The sequence below is a fragment of the Nanorana parkeri genome, unplaced genomic scaffold (genome assembly GCF_000935625.1).
Source record: "Nanorana parkeri isolate BGI_ZX_2015 unplaced genomic scaffold, ASM93562v1 scaffold380, whole genome shotgun sequence".
Lineage (NCBI taxonomy): Eukaryota > Metazoa > Chordata > Amphibia > Anura > Dicroglossidae > Nanorana > Nanorana parkeri.
In genome coordinates, this window is record NW_017306648.1 from 1,111,562 (window position 1) to 1,133,382 (window position 21,821).

The window sequence follows — 21,821 nt, forward strand, 5'->3', positions numbered from 1 at the left end:
TACACTGAGTGGCCAGATTATTATGACCACCCCATCAGTACTTCGTTGGGCCACCTTTTGCCTTCAATACTGCGGCGATTCTTCTTGTCATTGACTCCACCTGATGTTGAAAGTTGATGCGAGGAATCTGACACCATGCCTGATGAATAGCACTGTCCAGTTCTGTGAGATTTGATGGTTGTGGAACCAGCTGCCTGATGGCTCTTTCAACTTCGTCCCACAAATGCTCAATTGGATTGAGATCTGGTGATTGTGGGGGCCACCTTAGCAAGGTAAATTCTCCCTCATGTTCTTGAAACCACTCCTGCACAATACGAGCACCGTGGCATGGCGCATTGTCTTGTTGGAAGAAGCCATCTCCATTGGGATACGCCATCAACATGATAGGATGAACTTGATCAGCAACGATACTTTGGTATGTTGTGCTATTCAGACGTTGTTCCACACGAATTAAAGGGCCCAAATCATGCCAGGAAAACATGCCCCAAACCATAACACTGCCCCCACCAGCTTGAAGGGTTGTACTCATGCATGTGGGGTGCATGCTTTCATGCTGTTCCCGCCAAATTATCCCTCTGCCATCTGCATGATGCAACTGGAAACGTGATTCATCGGACCACATTACTTTTTTCCAATGCTCGACTGTCCAATCCTTGTGTTCCTGTGCAAATTGGAGACGTTTTATCTTGTTAACTGCAGACAGCAAAGGTGTTTGAACAGGCCTTCGGCTTCCATATCCCATACGATGCAGTGTACAGCGAACAGTGCGTTCAGAGATCATTTGAGAGGATCCCTGATTAAGATCTGCAGTCATTTACTGCACTGTTGCCCTTCTGTTGTCTTGTACCAGTCTTGCCACTCTCCGTTCTGCCCTAACATTGACTAGTCGCTGACGGCCACAATTCGCGCGTTCAGACCCAGATTTTCGGCTGACAGTCCAGTCTTTAAACACTTTAACAACAGCTGCTCTTGGACATTTAACGAATTCGGTTTTGCTGACACTCGCTCCATGGCTCCGAGCGCCAACAAGCATCCCACTTTCAAAGGCTGTTAAATCGCGTTGTTTACTCATATCTTCAGAAACAAATCACTTCTACTGTCGTGGTAAATAACCTGCTTCCCTATTTATAATGGTCTGGCCCTCTAGCAACTTCAGCGCAAAATTATAGCTAATTTGCCTACAAACGTCAAGTGGTCATAATAATCTGGCCACTCAGTGTATATTAAATGACTAGGAAGGAAGATGATATTGTCTAGCGCTACATCAGCACATGTATAAAGCTCTTGTATAACTGCTTTTCTTGTGAAAGTATGGCAATAGGTACCCATGCAGTCTACCAGTACATGGCACGTAACAGAGACAAAGAGAGGTAATAGAAACTGCCAGGTAGTGTAACACTACAGCATCTACCAAACACTGAAATATCAGTTTGGCAGGGAGATCTCACTGTTGGCATTTAAGACCTATTAGAAACCAGGACGGTCCCTTTAGGAGTATAACTCTTTGAAAGTCAAAGTGAATAATTTGTGAACACTTGGCAAACAAATACGCTCACATGCCTCTCATACTCTCATGTACCCTCAGGAGGTTATTCGTTCACCTGTTATAATTGTCCAGAAGCTCTGCGTGACGTGCAGTCGCTTTTTCCAGCAAGGTCTTGGCAAAAGTATTTTCCTCTTCAAACATTTTTCTGTTAAGTCAAAGTGTAAGAAGGCAAACTAGTAACATGAAGTGATATAATGGTAGCCACAGAATGACATGCTAACCAGATGTTTTCATTCAGAGCTTTTTACTTAAAGTGGACCCTTACACTCAATAATTAAATTCTACTAATGCATCCCTCTATATATGATGATTAATAATAACATAGACATGTCAGGTGTAAAATGCTGTGATTTTGAAATATTTATACTTGCAGAACATTTACTTCCTGCTTTAAAAGGCAAAATTACTTCAGTTTGGCAAAGCAATGCACACTGGGATGGCCTTTTCCCAGTATTGCTGGGAAATCTCATCTGTAATCTCATGAGATCTCAGGGAAAGGCATTTTCCTACCCTGAGATGATGTGCATGGTCACATGGCCTAGTCACCTGTCTAGTCACCTGTCTAGTCACATGTGCCAGAAATCCAGGAAGTAAATAGAGAACTAGTAATCTACGCTTACTAAACATGGCCCCTGTCAGAAGACCGGGGAAGAAAAGAGAAATAAGGTATGCAAAGAATACAAATCCAGCAATTATCTAGAAGTATGTGTTTGTAGATTGTCATCACTAAACATTTCTAAAGGTGTGTTTGTTGTTAGTTTAAAGATATGGATAAAGGTCCGCTTGAAGTGGTTCAGCTGCTAAACCCCGGTAAATTAAAGAAAAAGAGACACTGCTCTGTTCGAGCTGCCTACCCACTGACATGATGGGCAGTGAAGTGAAAAGAGGATTATAGTACCAGGAAAAAAAACTGTATCCTGCAGGATGGGGCAGACTTTTCTTTTTATTATCAATGAGGGGAGAGGTATTACATTTAAAGTAGAAGCCTCTTTAATATCTAAATAAACTGTGTGATTACTTACATTGTACACACAGCCTCCTCACTGTGAAGGAAGACCTTTTCTGGGGTCAGGATACCTTGCTCTATGAGTCTGGCCTCAGTTTCCTCCACTTCTTTGAGTTTACATAGCTTCTCCCTTTCTGTAAACAAAGTGAGAGAAGACATTTTTAAACTTCCCTAATTCTAATAAAACTAACCCTCCATAATCCCAAAAAACTAACACTTCCATCCATAAAAAGTGTTAAATAATGTATCCCCTTTGGAGAAGTTTGGGAGCCATGGGTCTGTTTTTCCGTGGTAAAGTCAGCAACTAGCCATGCCAAAGTTCAGCAATTTGTTTGCTAATTTTACCAACAGGTGGGTTATCACTGAGGGGTGGACAAGTGTGAGAGCTTGAATAGTCAGCATTAGGGTCAATGGAACCCTATGAGAAATGAAGGGAACACTGACTGGACTGTTTTCCCAAGCACAGTACAATTCATCTGAATAAGACATAAGTTTACATCTGCTTTAAACAAGAGGGGTGGCAGTGGTATTAGAATTAGGGTAGGCTTAAGTGTTCACCATAATAAGCAGATCCTGCCACTCTATTCCTAGGTTATGTGACCCACAGAAGCTCTGCATTGTGTAAATGGAGTCTACATTTGTTGTGATGGCAGATCCTCAGTGCACGGCTTTGGGTCAGCTTGGGTAATCACCTTGTGATGGTAGTTAGGTTAGTTTACATACATCAGGACACTTCAACCTATCCTCTCTAATTATTAGTACAATTTGCATTTAGGTCTACGAGAACAATATGCAATTAATTTGTTCTCATACTTTGGAATGTTCAAAAACAAGACAGCATTGTTGGAATTCCCATTTTATTTTGAGAAAAAAAAATCAGTACTAACCTCCCTGCACAAGTTCCTTTTTCTGTTCTTCCAAGAGAGAGATCTCTGCTTCAAGCCGCTTCGGATTCTGAAAGAAAATGGGCAAGTGAGCGATTACATAAACTTGAACAATCAACATAATATCTCATTCACTGTCCTTTTTTTGAAGCCAGGAGCCCATACAGCCAGATGTCCCCTTGAAGATGAAGACCACTTACATAAAATTCTGCCAGGTTTTTGTGTTTGGTCATAAGATCTTCTAGCTGGTCCTGAAACTCCATTCTAAATAAAGCAAGAGATGAAACAGACACATCAGTGCTGCAATGATCTCCCATGCTCATAAAAACTCCAGGTCGTTGGATGCTATTTGCCAACACAGCCATGAGAGTTAAATGTTGGATGTCATCACTAACCCTTTCTTCTGAAAATGCTAGTTGCCTGGCTGCCATACTCTTGCTTTGGCTTTAATACAGACCTGGTATAGATAGCAAGATAAGTGATTTTTACTTTCTCTGACTTTTAATTTCCTGTGTGCATGTTCCAGGCCTGTGACTCAGAAATACTAAAGCCAGACACTGCCCCTAGCATTTTCAGAAGGAGACCTGCAACAGCAACCTCCTTATTTATCTCAGAACAAGTACATTTTAATATTATGATTCTATGGATGCAGATAATTTCCTGAGAGATTAGTCCAGCCAAAAGAGAAACTTTACCTCCTAAACGTAGTCCCCCTGACCTTACCTCCCCCTAAATCCCTAACCTTAAATGCATAACATAGATAAACATTGCATTCACTGACCTACACCAGCAAAGAAGGTCGTGCAGACTTGCACCAACTGATAGGCATGTAAAATAGCAAGATGCACACAGACATCCAAATTTACATATAGTAGATCACACACGGGGGTTAAAGGGTGAGGCATTCATTGGACACGCATCCAACACTAGAAAGATGATGACTAACATGAAGTAGGTTGGGATAGTGTAGTTTAGTGTGGGTCCTTCCCTAACCAAGTCTACCTTGTCAAGGTGGGCAGACTTATAATCTTTTGTCCAAAAATGTGTCAGAGTATTGCAAAATAGCTGTGATAAGACTAAAGGTATATGCATTCACATAAATACACAAACATTAACCGGAGAGTCAGAATAACTAGCAATTTCAAAGGGAGGTCAGTAATCGCACCTCCGATTGGGTATCTAAATAAAGCGGCCTATGGTTTTTTACCAGGACTTGTTGGTGAGATTTCTGCACTTGAGTTCTTGGGTCTGCACATATGCTATGGTGGTCTTGGTTTTTAGTAATTATCATAACAGATGCAACAGGATACCTGGAAATATTCTCAAACACCCTTTGGAGTGAGACTCCAAAGGGTGTGGAGGGGACAGAGCCAGGAACAGTGGGTGGGGAGACGTCACCTCTGGAATTCCCAAGATTTATAAGAAATCAGAGTATGACTCTGCTACTCCTATCAGGGTGAAAACATTGTCAGTCCGTAGTAACTGTATAACCTCTGTGTAAGATTGATGTGTTTTTGTGATATTGTGCAGACTAAAACTGACTTTACCACCCTCACCTCTGCTTTCTCTGCTTTAGTTTCTCTTCCAGAATTCGAGTACTCAGATTGGCGGTCCTCTTTTTATACTCCTCTGCCTGCTCCCTCTGCCTGTGCAACAACAGTATTGAGTTAGATTACAACTCCACTTATAGACTAATGCTGACTAGAGCAATGCTATGCTATGGTGAACGAGCCCTTACAGTAAAGAATGAATACTTACAGGGTTAAGAATAGTCTCACGCTTATAGCAGTAAATCTATAGTCTGATTACCTTTACAGTAAACATCTTCCTTTTATGTTTGTAATCAAAAACATCTTTTGGTAAGTTATTTTCTGCCAATTAAAAAACAACTATCATGTATGTTTAATATTTCTTTTGCTTTTAAATAACCTAATGTGATAGATATTGAATGGTAAACAATACAGGGTCGGTTCACCTCTCCTCCTTTTCTAGGTAGCTGTCGCGTCGCAACTTCAGAACTTGGACGGTTTCTGGAAAGACATTTATATTTATCATAATAACAATATTTTCTTCAAGCTTCACCTCAGTGACAATTAGGGAGCAGGGTTTTTTCTTTACACATGCTGCCTGTTTTTTACATGCTCTGCACTCTTCATTTATTCAGCTATATTTAATGATTTTTATTATTTCCTCCTTTTTATCTTTTCATTTTGTCATTTCTTCATCACTTGCTTTTTCAAATTGGCTGCCGTACAAGGAGACCTTAGACCTTATTTCTATAGCATAAAATGACAGCTGGAACAGCCCTAACCTGTCTGCAACTACAAGTCACGCAAACTGCAATTCATGACAACATTACAAGAGGCAAGTGCTGTAAATTGCTACTGAAAACTTTCTTTCACAAAGGTTTATTTGGTTTTTGTCTGTTTTTAAGCATGAAGGTTACAAAAAGGTGCTACTGAAAACTTTACAACTCAACAAGCATCAGACAGCCCACCCTCTGTAATAAAGACCCTGTTGGGCTGAAATGTGCTGTTGTTTATGCTGCTTTTAAATTTGAAGTCAACATAATAAGGATTGTATTGTGAAGCATGGGTTGATTCCTGTTCTGCTGACAACAACAGCTGCCCAAGCGTGTTGTCCAGACATAATTCTTGATTCCACCTCACATTAATATACTAATCATCCATCTTTAACCCCTTCGTGGCCACAGACGTACATAGTACGTCATTCGCAGCATAGCTCTGTAAACAGAAAGCCACCGGGACTGTAATTTTGTAAAGCCGGCTGCCGGCATGTTGGGTGCTGGTGGGAAGCTGGGGAGGAGAGCGGTGAACTTCCATTCACCGATCTCCTCCCCACCCTATGGGACCAGGAGCGATGCAGATTGTATCACTTCTGGTCCCTGAGCTGTCAGTGCTGGGCTACTGTAGAATATGCTCTGATTTGGGGGTGCCCTTAAATTACTGATGAACAACTGAATCTTAAATAAGTGTCGGGTTTATTTACAAATAGGGATATACATACATATTACAATTAAGGGAATTTGAAAGGGGAATTGGGGATAGGAATTGAGGTTAAGGATCCTACAGCTAGCTACACCATTCTCTCCCTCTCTCTCTCTCTCTCATTCACACAAGCCATGGGGGGGTTTTTCTCTGTTCTTCAGACACGCCTCTCCAGCAGGTCTCAGCGAATCACATTCTTGATTGCAGAGTTCAGAAAGACTTGTCTTGTCCAAAGGTCTTGCTTGTCAGCTAGGTTAGTGTCACACAGGAAGAAGGTTCCATCATATGCCCCTGCCCCCATCCCAGCATATATGCCTTGCTGACACAGGTGAGGGCAGTAAATACCAGCAGGGGGTCGGGCTTGCCCCAGGACATGACAGTCCAGCAGATCTCCTTTGATCAGTGTCCAGCCCCAAGAACCCTTTGATGGTCTTCATTTGCATATCAAACAGCAACGGGCAGCTCACGATATTAAGGAACCTTTCCATCAAAGATGTCAATTATTTTAGCTTCCAACAGCTACTGAAGCTGAGCAATAAGCTATTGAAGTGCAACTAGCTTATTTAAAGTGGAATGGGAAAGGTCTTTTGGACCCCCAGTATCACCTTAAAGAGGACCTGTCACTGCCAATATGCTATCCCTATGTGGTAGCAATTAAAGTAAAAAAAAAAAAGTTTTAAAAAATAACATAGAATAAAATAAATGTAAAAATACTAATAAACATTTTTTTAAAGTCCCCGGCCCACGCGAGCGCATTAACGCAAACATGCGTTGGGTGCACCTAAGTACAAAAACGTTGATCGCACTACACGTGTTGGGTATCGTCGCGCACGCCAGATTGAGAGCAATAATTCTAGGGCCAATATCTAAGCGTCATCTATGGAGTTTTTGGGGTACTGAATTTTGTCGCCATTTCACGGACACATGCAATTTTTGACCTGGGCATGTTGGGTATTTATTTGCGCGTCGTAACCTCATCTTTTATACTTTATGAAAAAATGGGTATTTGCTTGTGTTAAATTAATTTAAGTGTATTTTTCGCAAAATATTTTGCTTTGATAAAGAGCTGTGCCAATATCGTGCAACATAAAAATTTGCAGTGGCCACAATTTTTTTTCAGGGTGTTGGTATTCAGAAAATATGTAATGTTTTTGGGGTTTTAAGTAATTTTCAGGCCCAAAATGTGGATTATATCATGTGTGCAAAAAAGAAAAAAAAAAAGGGCCTTGGCAGCGAAAGGTTTTGCCCGTTCCTTCCTCATTATTTATGATACAGGCCCTTATCACTCTCTGGTTTGTCTACAGTAACACTCTTCACTGTAGAGTACAAAAAATAGATTGGTGTCACTCAACTCACCTCTCTTTTCACCTCTCCAACCCCACTCCTCTCTGGCAATGCTTCTACTGGCTGCCAATTATTCAGAGAATTCCATTCTAACTTCTTCCAACTCCAATCTACAAAGCTGTCTACAATCAGAAGCCTCCGTACATTTCCTTGCTAATTTTTAAACAAACATGACCTTCTCTCCTAAATAAATATATAATAATGACCTGCTGCAGCAATGACCACTATGATCTTCCTCCCTGCATTTTATTCTTGCTGTGTTAGGCTGGAAATGACTTTAAAATGCTATGCTAAAGTGTGTTTTAATTTTGGTTTACAAATAAATCCTAGTTTTTACCTTGCTTCTTCTCCAGATTTTCCTGCAGGATCTTCCTCTCTGCACACACTGAGAGACAAAAGCAGATACGCTTTGTAAGATCTGCAGCTTTTCCAGTGTCAGCAAAGCGTTAGGACAGGTATAAGCGGAGTAATTAAAGTGAAATTAGTGAGTTCACCTTCATGACATTTTGATGAACTTAGCCTCTAGGTAACATTTTCTTGAAAAAATTATAATGACAATACATGGGCAAAAACAGGCAGTTGTTACAATATGTGACCAACAAATGGCAACTTTGACAATACACGGATAAGGAATCCTGTTAGTAGGCAAAGAAGAAATGGGCCATCATTATCATACGGAGGCAACAGACAAGCTATTGTTACAATATGCAGACAACAAATGGCAATTGGGACAATGCTTAAAGGAGAACTATGAGGCGAGTGCTTTTCACTCACCTCATAGTTCTAGCCGACCTGTGACAATGAGACTGCTGTAGATGAGCTCAGTAGATCGGGAGGTGAGCAAACACATACCGGCGTTCGCTCACCTCTCGATCCTGTCACGGCTCTCCACCGTGACAGGGGAGGGGCTGGATTCCCCCCTCCCCGCTCTGATCCGCCAGCGCTGACTGGCGGAACGGACGGGGGAGGGGGCGGGTACAGCTGGCTCTGCCTCTAGATAGGCAGAGCCAGCTGTAAGTCACGCAGCTGGGCGGATCCCGGCATAATTGTCGGGATCCGCTTCAACTGCAGCGTCTCAGTATATCGCGAGCAGCAGCTTGCGGTATACTGCGGTGCCTCAGTATACCGCGAGCTACAGCTTGCGGTATATTGAGCCTAGGGTGACGGGAGGACGCTAGTTTGTGTCCTCCCGTTACCCTAAGGAGAACTATGGTGAAAAGCCTTAATCCCATTGTTCTCCTTTAAGGAAGAAACAAGTAATTGTGACAACACACAAACAAGAAAAGGACCATTATCATACACAGGCACGAGATAGGCAATGGTTATAAAACAGGGCACAAACGGGCATTGGTTTAATATACCACACAGATTACAATATGTAACGTCATGTAGCCAGCTAATAAGGGGCCCGTTTTTTGGAAAAGAACAGGTCCAGGACAGTTGAATTGAACTTCTATAACCCTCTGGAGCCATTTAAAGACAATTGCACAATTAAGAAAACCACCCTAATTGTGCCTCTCCAATTGACAGCAGTGCATTGCATCTAATAGAAAAATTCAACAGAAATGTTCGGATTTTTGCTGACAGTTTTGTTCATCCCAAGTTAGGAACTGTACACACAAGCAATGATGCTAATGTATACAGCCCTGAACTTGTGGTTAGTTTCTGTCCTTACTACTCTAGGACTACTATGCAAGGAGAGGAATCTAGTCCAGGGTTTTGGAAGAGAGATATTAAAGTGTATTTCCACTTATGCAGCCAAATTGGGATAACACCTATTTTTTATTAGTTACATGTAGGGATGCACCAAAATGACATTTTTAGACCAAAACCAAAATAAAAAGAATTTATCAGGCCGCAACCAAAAATTGTTTAAAGTATTTTAATTTTTATACTTTTTTTTAACTCTAGTGTTAGGGGCTTTTGGGAAATATCAGAGACCCCTGATATTTCCCTTATAAAACAGAAAACATACTATGTCCTCAGTTATTTACAAACACTCAGCGATCAGTACTGATCACTGAGGGTTTGTACTCCGCTCTCCATCCCGCCTGTCACAGGAGGCCAAGCGGGGCACTGCAGGATGAGTGCTTGGCCTCCTGTGACAGCTGACTCCTCCCCACACTGCCCCGCTCGGCCTCCTGATCGTTTATCTCCTCCCAGCTGGGCGCCGGTTCATGTCCCCTCTGAACCCCGCTGCCTCTGCTGACACAGGCGGGGGAGATCAGCGGGGATCGGAGGGGACACAGAACGCCGACCAGCGAGGTGGAGCGAGGCTAGGGATGAACCTTATTTTCAGCTGTATTGGTACTATCAGCATTTTGCCCATAGTACCATTTTTGGCTGAAATGTGTTGGCGAACAGAATTTTAGTGCATCCTTAGTTACATGTTCTCAATTTTGCCTGTGAAAGTGGAAATACACTTTCATCTCTGCCTTCTGTACTGTACAAGTCTGCAGTTGTGAGGCGGTTAGGTTGTGGAGCACTTTGGAATCACTTTTAGTGAAATTACGTGTTGCTGAATAACTGCTAAGCCTTGCATTCCTATTTATTAGAGAGTGGTCAGAAATGCAGGCACAATCTAACTAAGATCAGGTCTCGAAACCTAACCAATCCCATCTTATACCATTTGTATCTACCTTAAACTGACTTTGGAATGATTGTTTTGGCTTTTTTTTAACAACAAATTTGGAGTTTTACTTTATGACTGTGGTTAAAAATAGAAACTTACACTCCTGGAGCTCCTTTTCCACAGCGTCTCTCTTTATCTCCAGCTCCTGCATCTCTGCTTGTGTCTGTTCCCGAGCTGTAAAAAAAAAAAAAAGATGACCACCCACCCAGGATAGGCCCCACTGTAGATCAACAATATGTCAAATCTGTATCCATCTTTATTCATATGAATTACTTTGACATAAAAAAAGAGGACTCCACCCATACTGATCCCTAAAAACCAATAAAAACCCTCAAGTACAGACACTTATGATATAAACGGTAATATATAATTGGTACATAAATGCATAGATGCAATGAAAATGGATATGAATGTCATATAGTACACAGTATATTCAACCAATCACTTTATTAGCTCCATCATATATTTTGACTCCCCGGCATTAAATCCAAACAAAGCAGGTTAGCATAGCAAGATATAGGTTAGCACTATGGCTTTGCAGCATTAGAGTCTTTGTTTCTACATTCCTAAAAGGGAAATAGTCAACATAGAGATTGTATGTTCTGCTCATGTTAAAATCGTTGGTTTAAACCTTGCGTTAAGTTTACTGGATCATAACCAATCTGGCACTGGTGTACACTGTCCTTATTCTCTGTCATTACAAAACAGCATGGACAGGCAGCCCCAACCCACAGCCCCATAACCTTTCAGAGTCATGTTGATCTTCATCACTAGATCTTCCACCTTTGGATTCAGATTCTCTGCTGTAAAAGAAAAGCAGGTTTTAAGAGACTGAGTGTTATGCAGTGCTGACAGAGAACATGCTGACAGGAACATGGAGCAGAATGTGCTAAGTGATGACATCATCAGTGTGCCATGTGCATTGGCCACTGTATTGACCAAGCTGTTGTACAGTGGAATTCAATGACCTGGTGCCTGCCAGGGGTTTCTGAACCACAAAACTGGCTGCATGGAATTACACGTTAATTTGGCCGGTAAAAAACAGTTCCGTATATGTAGTTCAATAGTGTATTCAGCTGCTTGCCTCCCTTTAACCCACATTGACCTTTGGGGTTAAAATCCCCACATTAATCATTCCTTAAAAAACAATTTATATACAATTCAATATTAAGGCCCTTAGGTTGCATTGTGCCCATTATGAATATCCATTCAATAATTTTTTCTCTGTACTGCTCTCTTATGGTTGGGACCCCGTCAGTTTTTCTGCACCGTATCCATCCCATAAAAAATGTAATCTTTTGGGTCCTAGTGGTGAAATTTGTAAAAACGTTTTGAAACATTGGGGGGAATTTATCAAAACTGGAGCAGATAAAATCTAAAGCAGATTCGCATTGCAACCAATCAGCTTCTATCTCTCACTTTCAAATCCTAACTGAGCAAACTGAAGAGAGATGCTGATTGGTTGCCATGGGCAACTGCTCCAGTTTCTGTCTGCTCCAGTTTTGATAAATTCCCCCCATTGTATTTGCTTATAGCCTTCTGTGATATTATTAATATGCTCTTGTAGTCTAACCCATAATTGTCTTATAGTCCTCCCTACATATTGAAACTACATGGACACTCCAATACATAGGTGACATAAGTGGTGCAACATGAAATAAATTCTTTAATCTTTTTTGAGGGGGTTGGATTTAACCCATGTAAAAGGCTGTTGGGTTGCAGGATTGTGAAGGGAACTGGGAGAAAGTAGAGTGCATCCAATTTCCATTCAAGGTTTGCAGGTTGAAGGTTTAAGATAAAATAATGTATTTCATGTTGCATTGTCATGATGTCTATGCATGTGTATGGTGTGTTCTAGCACCTGCTATGGTAAATGTTTTTAATCGTTAAATTGCATAAAAGTTTTTATGGTGTTATGCAATGGAATGTTTTTATCTTTTTTAAAAATTTTTATTTTTGTTTTACATTACAGTGGAACATTTAAGTACAACTGAGATATACAATACATTCGTAGGTTATGACATAGTATGGTCTATGAAATTTCTTAACCTTCTACATTGTGGTCACAGCTGCCAAAGGGGCACTGCTGACGCTACCAATGCTTACCGTGTTTCCCCGAAAATAAGACACTGTCTTATATTTTTTTTGGCTCAAAAAAAACACACTAGGTCTTATTTTCGGGGTAGGTCTTATTTATTTTTTTAATGTATAACAATCCAAAGTTAATGCAAATCCAAATTAAATAATCCAAAATGGCAAAGTTAATAATAGGGTGATCAGGGCAATCAGGGGTGCCGTACCTTTCCAAGAGCAATTTGGTAACCAGAAAAAGCGAAGCACACTTTCAATATCGATTCCTCAAAGGCGGAGTGCATTTGGTATCACTCCGCCTGTGACAGGAGTCGGCGCTATAGAGGAAGCATCAGCTTATGCGGCTCTGCTAACTCCGGTGCTGCTTCGCTTCCTCTAGTGCTGGCTTCATTGGCACAGCTGATTCTCTCCCGCGGCTCTTCAGGTTCCCCCTTATGCCACCACCAGCCCTGGCAATGGTCACAACTAGGTCTTATTTTCGGGGTAGGTCTTATATTTTAGCAATTCCAAAAAATAGTACTAGGTCTTATTTTTGGGGTAGGTCTTATTTTCAGGGAAACAGGGTAGCAGTAGCCGGTATTCTGTTTTTCAAACCAAAGATCCAGTATAACTAAGTAACAACTTGTAATTTGGATCTAACAAAAGTAAAAATAAATGAGCATAAAGGGACAAACACTTTCCCTCTGCCACCCCAGCCTTACGCCGGGGGGAAGAGGGTCAAGGAGGGGGTAAAAGCAGAATGTTTTTCTCTTTTTGAGCAAACCTGGAACAAGTACAAATGTACACTTTGGATGTGGGAGTGGAGGAATTTTAATTCAATTAATTTAATTCAATTGAACCACCTCTGAGCATCCTTTTGGTCCACCATATCTGTCAACCTGGGAGGAGAGTATTATTAGATTTGGTGTGAAGGAATCTGATGTCTGCTATTAATAATTGAGCTATATCTGATAATTTTATATGTAATGGTCCACCATCTCTGGTGAGTGAATTGTAGGGGAAGTGAAGTGTAGGGAATGAAGGGGAACAAATGAGCACTCTGGACACATTTTGAGTATATTTAGGGACATTGGCACGTCTTGGACACTGGTTTGGAACTGTATGACACACCTATATAATTACAGCGCTATTGTAATATAGTGAATCTTTTGTATATAATTTATATATAATTTACTATTTAGAGCTCTGTACTATTAATAGGTTTGGGTGGTGTTATCACTTTAGCACAGCTGCTGGTATGGATTAATTTAGGGAAATTCTGTTAGGGGTGCAGACATTATTATTTGTTATTAACCATGAATAATAGATCTAGAATTACTCTGGCGTGCATGGTGATACCCAACATGTGTAGTGCAATTGTCATTTTGACGCATATTTACGTTCATATGGACACATGGGTGGGGGACTTTAAAAAAAATGTTTGAGTTTGCTTTTTATTTTTTTTAGTTAACTGTTAATTTTTTTAAACTTTTTTTAACCTTATTGCTATCACAGCCGCCTGAATCACTTCCATAAAGCCGACAGCTGGCTTAACACATGTACTTACAGGGCCCCGCTGCCGACCTATGGCATACGTCAGTAGCAGTGAAAGGGTTAAAAAAAGAACATACACCTTCCAAAGTGAACAGTCTCTATTTCTATATTAATGAACCTTGTTACGCATGCAGAACTGAAAAGTTCTACCCATTATGCCTGGGATTTCCTCTTGCAAGTAAAAACCATAGGGGTCATTTATCGGTACTAGGGGCCACACTTATGCATTGCGTTAACTTAAGGCAGCCTAGCCAAATAAACGGACTGGCAATGCATCAAAACATCCGAGAAAATGGACATGCGCCAATTTTAACAAAGCTGTGGCAACAGGCAAAAATAGGACTAGTGGCTATCGTGTTATCATTTGGAAAAAAGATAAGACTTGTTTTTTGTTTCCTCAGAAAGTGATGCTCCTAGGTGTCTTCATGCCCTGTCAGAGGTCTATAGGTGGTACAGCAGCCTGTGCTATGGAGTCATGCCATGCTTGGACTTCCAGTACCCTCAATGAACCAGAAATCTATTCTCTGTTTTCCTTTCACATTTAAAGCCTATCTCCTCATTGCAGAAGCCAGTTTACCCTCAGCAGCCATTTTATCTTCCTTCTCTAATGTGACCTCAGAGTGACTCCACCTCACAGACAGCCTTGTCTCCCTCCACACAACAACTGGCCCCGCCCCATTTTCACAGTCCTCTGTCATGCAGTGTATGACTGGACTGAGGAACCAATCAGTTTCAGCCTAACATGGTCTAGCCTGCCTTAGCAACAGGACTGTGATTGGCTGCTGGAGAGTACAGAGGCCTGTAGTCAGAGCCTTCACCTATTCTTTACATTGTTATGCTTGGCTGAGGTTACCACCTGGCGCGCATTTTAGCAGCCTAGACAGTAAAAATGGGACTTGGTGCCAATGTAATTATAGTGTATGTAAAGCCACATGTTTTAAGTTTTGGAAAAAGTAAAGGATGTTTAAGAGCCCTGTCAGGTTTTATTCTCAGTCTATGGCACATTGGGGAGATTTTCTTTCACGTCCTGCCCCAAAGAAACAGCAGGAAGTCACTTCAAAGCGAGGGCATAGACAATAGTCAACAGAACAAGTTTACCTATTGAAAGATTTCCCCTCGCCTGTTCCAGTGTAAACTCGAAAATTCTCTATCCAGTGGTCACCAGTACAGGGAGGGCAAATCACCACAGAGGGGACTTAGACAGCAATGAAAACCTGACAGACATTCTAACCCTTTCACACACTATCCAAAACAAAAAAAAATCTTAGCGGCACATGCACTTTAGTAGGAAAGAGATTTTTAAGGCTGGTGCTATTTCTTAAAATCTATGCTTGCCTGAGGAAATAGGCAATTAAATGTGTGGCAACAAATCCAGACCGGAAAAACAGGCCGATTATTTTTTTTTTACATTTCTGTTGTTTCTACTGATGCCAGTGGCTGCCATTGTGAAATGATTGACATTCCATGTCTTACTGACACCAGGGGCTACCGCTCTACATACATGGATATAATATTTATTAGTTCTCTCAAGCTACTAAGCGGACTCTGGCACAGCAGGGAGAATTGTAAAAAAAAGCGAATTCAGGTGAAAAATGCATATTGCGCGACATCGCGAGATTTGCCGCGCGATGTCGCATTCAAGCTTGCATTGAGCAAGCTTGAATCGTGGCTAAATCCGCTCCAAAAAGGGTCCTGCTGTAGCGACACACGACCCGCGACAGCAGGACCCTTTGCTCCATTGGTGCGCGATATCGCGGGAATTACCGCGCGATAAATCGCTCAATGTGAACGGGGTCGTATTGTATTGTAACTGTACCGCCTCCCTTCATTTTGTAAAGTGTTGCACAAACTGTTGGTGCTAAATAAATCCTGTATAATAAGCATAATAATAATTCTGGAAGACAAACAAATATGTAATCTAGTAGTATACCTGACACTCTCAAACATTGAACCTGCTTTACTAAACCATAATAAGCACACACTCCATCACATTGATGTGGAGCAGGCCAGACAAAAGAATTGTACCATTGAGGTATTTATTATGAGTCTGTAATGAACACAGATATGCATGCACTAGTCACAGAATACATACCACAAATTCACAGATATATGCAGGTTGCTCTCCAGTAACTGAGACCAGAGCAGCTAAGTGCTGACTTACCTGAAAGAAAAACAGGATTTTCGTTTATGGTTTTTTTTGGGGGGTGGGGGGGAGAGAGGAAGGTTATTTGCCATGTTACCTACAACCCCAAAAAGTTGGGATGCTTTGCAAAATCTGCATAAGAACAGAATGCAATGATTTGCAAATCTCATAAACACGTATTTTATTCACAATAGAAAATAAAAAACATATGAAATGTTTAAACTGAGAAAATGTACCTTTCTAAGGAAAAAATAAGGTAGTTTTGATATTGATGGCAGCAACACTTCTCAAAAAAAGAAAGGAGCCATGTTTACTAGACATGTGCGATTCGTTTCGAATCGAAAGTCTGGACGAAATTTAGTTTGTTGGACGAAATTTCTTTGCAGCAAAATGACATTAGAAAAAAAAAAATTTTTTTTTTTTTTTTAGTCTGCAGAAGAAAAAAAGAAAACCGTGAGGTTCCCCCCCAATTCATACCAGACCATTTAGGTCTGGTAGGAATGTTAGGAGGGACCCTCCCCAAGTTAAAACAAAAAAAACAGTGCGTGGGGTTCCCCCCAAAATCCCCTACCAGGCCCTTCAGGTCTGGTAGGAGATTTAAGGGGGAACCCCAGCCCCAAGAAATGGGGGGAAAAATGTGGGGTTCTCCTTAACATTCCTACTAGACCCTTGATCCGAGCACTGGCCCGGTACGGCATTGGGAGGGTGTCGCCATGCCGATGGGGACAAGGGCCTCTTCCCCACAACCCTGACCCGGTGGTTGTGGGGGTCTGCAGGCAAGGGGGCTTATTTGCATCGGAGTACCCCTTTAATTAAGGGGGTCACCCAGATGCCGCCCCCCCTTGTGAATGAGTAAGGGGTAGTTGTACCCCTACCCTTTCACTAAAGGGTTAAATCAAATAGTTAGTAAAAAGTCCAGACTTTTGATAAAATCATTTAATTGAAAAAAAAAACAGACAATTTTTTGACTATTCCTTTAATGACTATTTTTTTTTTCAAATGGCTCTATCAATGTAATCCAGCGTCAATCACGATGCTCGCCTAAATAAAAAAAAGTCCCGCCGAACGACGACCGTCCGAACCCGACGAAAACTCGCCTCAAAATGACATGCAGCCCGCTCGATCGTCCCCCCCTTTCCTGTCCTGCCAGTGCTCGGATCAAGGGTCTGGTAGGAATGTTTTCCCCTATTGTCATTTTGCTGCAAAGAACGAAACGAAATTTCGACCGGACTATCGCTAACAAATTTTTCCGAATCCCAAAACAAATTGAATTTCAGTCCCGAATCCCGAAATAACGCAAACTCGAAACTGTCCATCTGCGCAAAGGTGCAAGAGCTTTTTTGGGCGGTTTTTAACCTCCCTGGCGGTATGATTATTCAGGATTTTAGCCTCCCAAAGCGGTACATTGTTTTTCATGGAAATTTGTTGTTTTATATTGTAGGCCCGTAATTCTTAGTAAATCTTAGGAATAACTCACCTAAATCTGTCCAAACAAGAGTCCAGTAGACATCCGAGGTATGATAAAGTTTGAAATACAAAATAAAAAAATGATAATATAATAAATTATAAATAATTATAAGAAATTATAATATAATAATTATAAAATAATTTAAAAAATGGTCCAGTAAATGGGAATTCTGGGGGCGCTGCCTGGTCCGTACCACAGTCAATAGAGTACCAAGTTCGCACATCACTGAGCTCGGTCGCAGAATCGTCGCTGTTTTAGGTCAAAAGCGGTTTTAGACCAGGTAGAACACAGCGATAGTAAATTAGAATCACTTGCAGAACTAGCGATTCATTGGGAAATTCGTCATCAGTGACGAATTTCCCAACGAATCACTATCGCTCAATTCTATTTTGTGTATTCTGTGTAAAGGTCATGTTTTCACTTTTGAATTTCCCGCCGGCTCCGCCCCTCGCTGTGACGCCCGAAAACGAAACTAAAACTCAGATGCCGGCATCGGCCGGCCGTGTACAGCAGAGGACACCGCAGGCTCGCAGGGACAAGGTAAGTGACACTTTTCTGTGCAATCCCGAGTCTAGCTCGGGGTTACCGATCTTGGTACTGAAAATTAACCCTGAGCCAGACTCGAGAATAACGCCAGGGAGGTTAAAGAACAGTCGCACAAACGAAAATGCGTGAAAACAGGTCACCAGTGCAATCGCCTAGCCTTAACAACACTCTGTAAATGTCTGGGAACTGAGGAGACCCGTTGCTGGAGTTTTAAGAGAGGAATGTTGGCTTATTCTTGCCTGATATATGATTCTAACTGCTCAACAGTCCTGGGTCTTCTTTATCGTATTTTTCGTTTCAAGATGTGACAAATGTGTTTAATTGGTGAAAGGTCTGGACTGTAGGCAGGCCAGTTAAAGCGGACCTTTACCCACATCTTTAAAATAACAACACACCTTTAGAAATGTTTAGTAATGACAATCTACAATCACATACTTCTAGATAATTGCCAGCTTTGTATTCTTTGCAATCCTTATTTCTCTTTTCTTCCCCAGTCTTCTGGCAGTGGCCATGTTTAGTAAGGGCAGATTACTAGCTGTAATGATCCGTGCAAGCGCAGCGGGGGGTGTAGGATCGCAACTGCGGAGGTAAGCTAAAATGGTTCAGGTGGGGGGTTCACAGTCACACTTTAGTGCAGGGAGTGTAGTAGGAACCCCTTACACATCATATACCATTTGTTTGTAGGAGAAGTTATATTAAGGGGGTGTATCCCCACAACCCTCAATTGTACTGCATTGGGGCTTGATGGGAATTGTAGTTCTCTCTCCTAGTTACTTCACTAGGGCGGTCAACACAGATGGTAACTCTATTGCATCCAGTAGTGATGACAGTCCCGAGAATAGGGTAAGGAAGGGTGATATATGAGTTGGTTCAATTCACTATTCATAACCCCAATATCAATAAGAGCAGTAAATCCTTATGTCCTATGCAGCAGTGTTGTTCTAATCAATAGCAATTAGAAGAAGAGGAGTGTACAATGGAAGTCCGACATAGGCATCAGCAAACACTTCATTTGATTACAGCATGTGGTAATGGCTACTTGCTATTTAGGTGGAGAGTTCATTCACAGAAGGTGGAGCTGCATCCGTGCTGCCAGGAATCCGAGGGATTTAGTTGTGAAGTCTGAAGTTTGTAGCAGGATTTGCTACAAACCCAGACTCTTCTACTACGAAGCCATGCTGTTGTCAAAGTTGCAGTATGTGGGTTAGCATTGTCCTCCTTAAATATAAAAGGTCTTCCCTGAAAAAGATGTAATCTGGATGGAAGCATATGCTGCTCTCAAACCTGGATATATCTTTCAGCATTGATGGTGGTTTTCCAGATGTGCAAGCTGCCCGTTCCGTATGCACTAATGCACCTCCATACCATCAGAGATGTAAGCTTTTGAAGTGAGCGCAAATAACAAGCCAGAAGGTCCCTCTCCTCTTTAGTCCAGAGAATGAGGCGCCCATGGTTGCCAAAAAGAATGTCAAATTTTATTTCATCGGACCAGTCTTCCACTTTGCAACAGAACATTTTAAGTGAGCTTTGGCCCAGAGAAGAATGCAGAGTTTCTGGATAATGTTCAGATATGGCTTCACCTTTGCATGATAGAGCTTTAACTTGCATTTTTAAATGGCGAGCTCCATCCACAGACAGTGATTCTTGGAAGTATTCCTAAGCCCATGCATTGATATCCATCACAGAATCATGCCTGTTTTTAATGCAGTGCAGTCTGAGGACCCCGAAGATCACAGGGCATCCAATATTGCATTTCGGCCTTGTCCCTTGTGCACAGAGATTTCTCCAGATTCTCAGAATCTTTTGATGAGATTATGTACTGTGGATAGTGATATATTTAAAGTCTTTGCACTTTTACATTGAGGAACATTATTCTCAGATTATTCGATGCACAGTACAGCGCTAAAAGCCTCTCCGTGATACACCCAAACATATAGTATTAAGTTCAAAAATGCAATAAAAGTGTCAAACATAATATTCACAATAAAATATGTAAATAGATCGCATCTCTGTGTGAATAAAAGATTGTGAGAAAAATGCACAACATGTAACAACTATGTACATGCAAAAACATCCAGGACAGCGCTTAGATAAAAATAAAAGCCAAAAACAGCCGGCCGGTCGGTCGGTCAAACGTGACTCTCCAGACTGAAAGTGTGACGTGAAGTCACGTCACACTTTCAGTCTGGAGAGTCACGTATGACCGACCGGCCGGCCGGCTGGCTGTTTTTTTGCTTTTATTTTTATCTAAGCGCTGTTGTTTATATATAATAAATTCCTAATTTATTACACTATGAGCGTATTGCTCTCTTTCTTCATGGCCTAGATGGGGAGACAATCACAGGATTCCAGCGGACTTCAATAGGACGTTGAGCTCCGGCTTCCATCTCAGCGAGGTAAACTGCCTTAATAACATCTTACCTTTGGTGAGTGCATACCCTAGAGGGGATTGCTTTTGTTTTTCATTTAACACATCACAGAAGTATCGTCTCTTTGGAAACACATTTGACTTCACCGTTTGGTTTATTTTGGAAGAAAATAGATTTTTTTGCTGTTTTTTGTTTTCATTTAAATTTTTTCATTCGGATTCCATTGACAAGTCACAATAGATCTAAAGGAATTTTTTGTCACATTGGAACTGCTTTGTTGCCACTTTGGAACGGTGTTTTGTGTTGCAAATTTTCACTTCAATATTTTTGCTTCACTTCATGTTTTAATAACTTAATATTTTTGTTTTAGAATTGTGTTGTTTTAGACACATTCACAGGTGTACCTGTTTTTTCCTCCGAGAGACGTCTGAACAGACATTGTTTTTGATTTATAGTTTGCAGTGTGGATGCTTTTGCATGTACATAGTTGTTACATGTTGTGCATTTTTTTCACAATCTTTTAATTACACCAATCTTTTAATTACACAGAGATCCGATTTATTTACATATTTTATTGTGAATATTATGTTTGACACTAGGGGATCTATTCACGAAGCAGCCGAAGGATCTAGCCGTAGCTTCGGCCGATCCTTCGGCTAGCTTCAGCCCCAGGACCCCTTCGGTTCAGTAGAACTGAAGGGCTGCTGTACGGGCTATTCACAATAGCCCATACAGCTCCCGAACTTAGACGAGCGGCTCAGTCGAGCCGAAGGCATATGCCTCAGCTGAGCCGCGCTGAAAGCCGAAGCTGGCCGAGCGGCCGCCCGACAGACTGCTTCTGACAGCTGGGCGGAGCCAGCCGTGATTTTACGGCTGGCTCCGGTCACTTGCAGAGAGATCAGCGTCCCTGGTTACCAGCTAACCAGGGACACTGATCTCCAGACAGCAAACTCTCCCGGGCGCTCCAGGAGTCTCCTGCTCCCGGCCGCCCAGGAGAGAAACACTAGCAATTTATCTAAAAAATTTTTAGGGACAGATAGAGCTTTCTTTTGGAGGTATATAATCACCATGGGGGGTGTGTTATTATTTTTTTTACTATATAATGAAAAAAGTACCATAAATGTAAAAAAAACAAAGTTTCCCTACATTATGTTAGAAAACATCTATTCTTACCCATATTTTTAGTAAAACATAAAATTCGGGGTCACGTCGGGTAAATAGACACCAAACATGTCAAGCCTTAAAATTGCG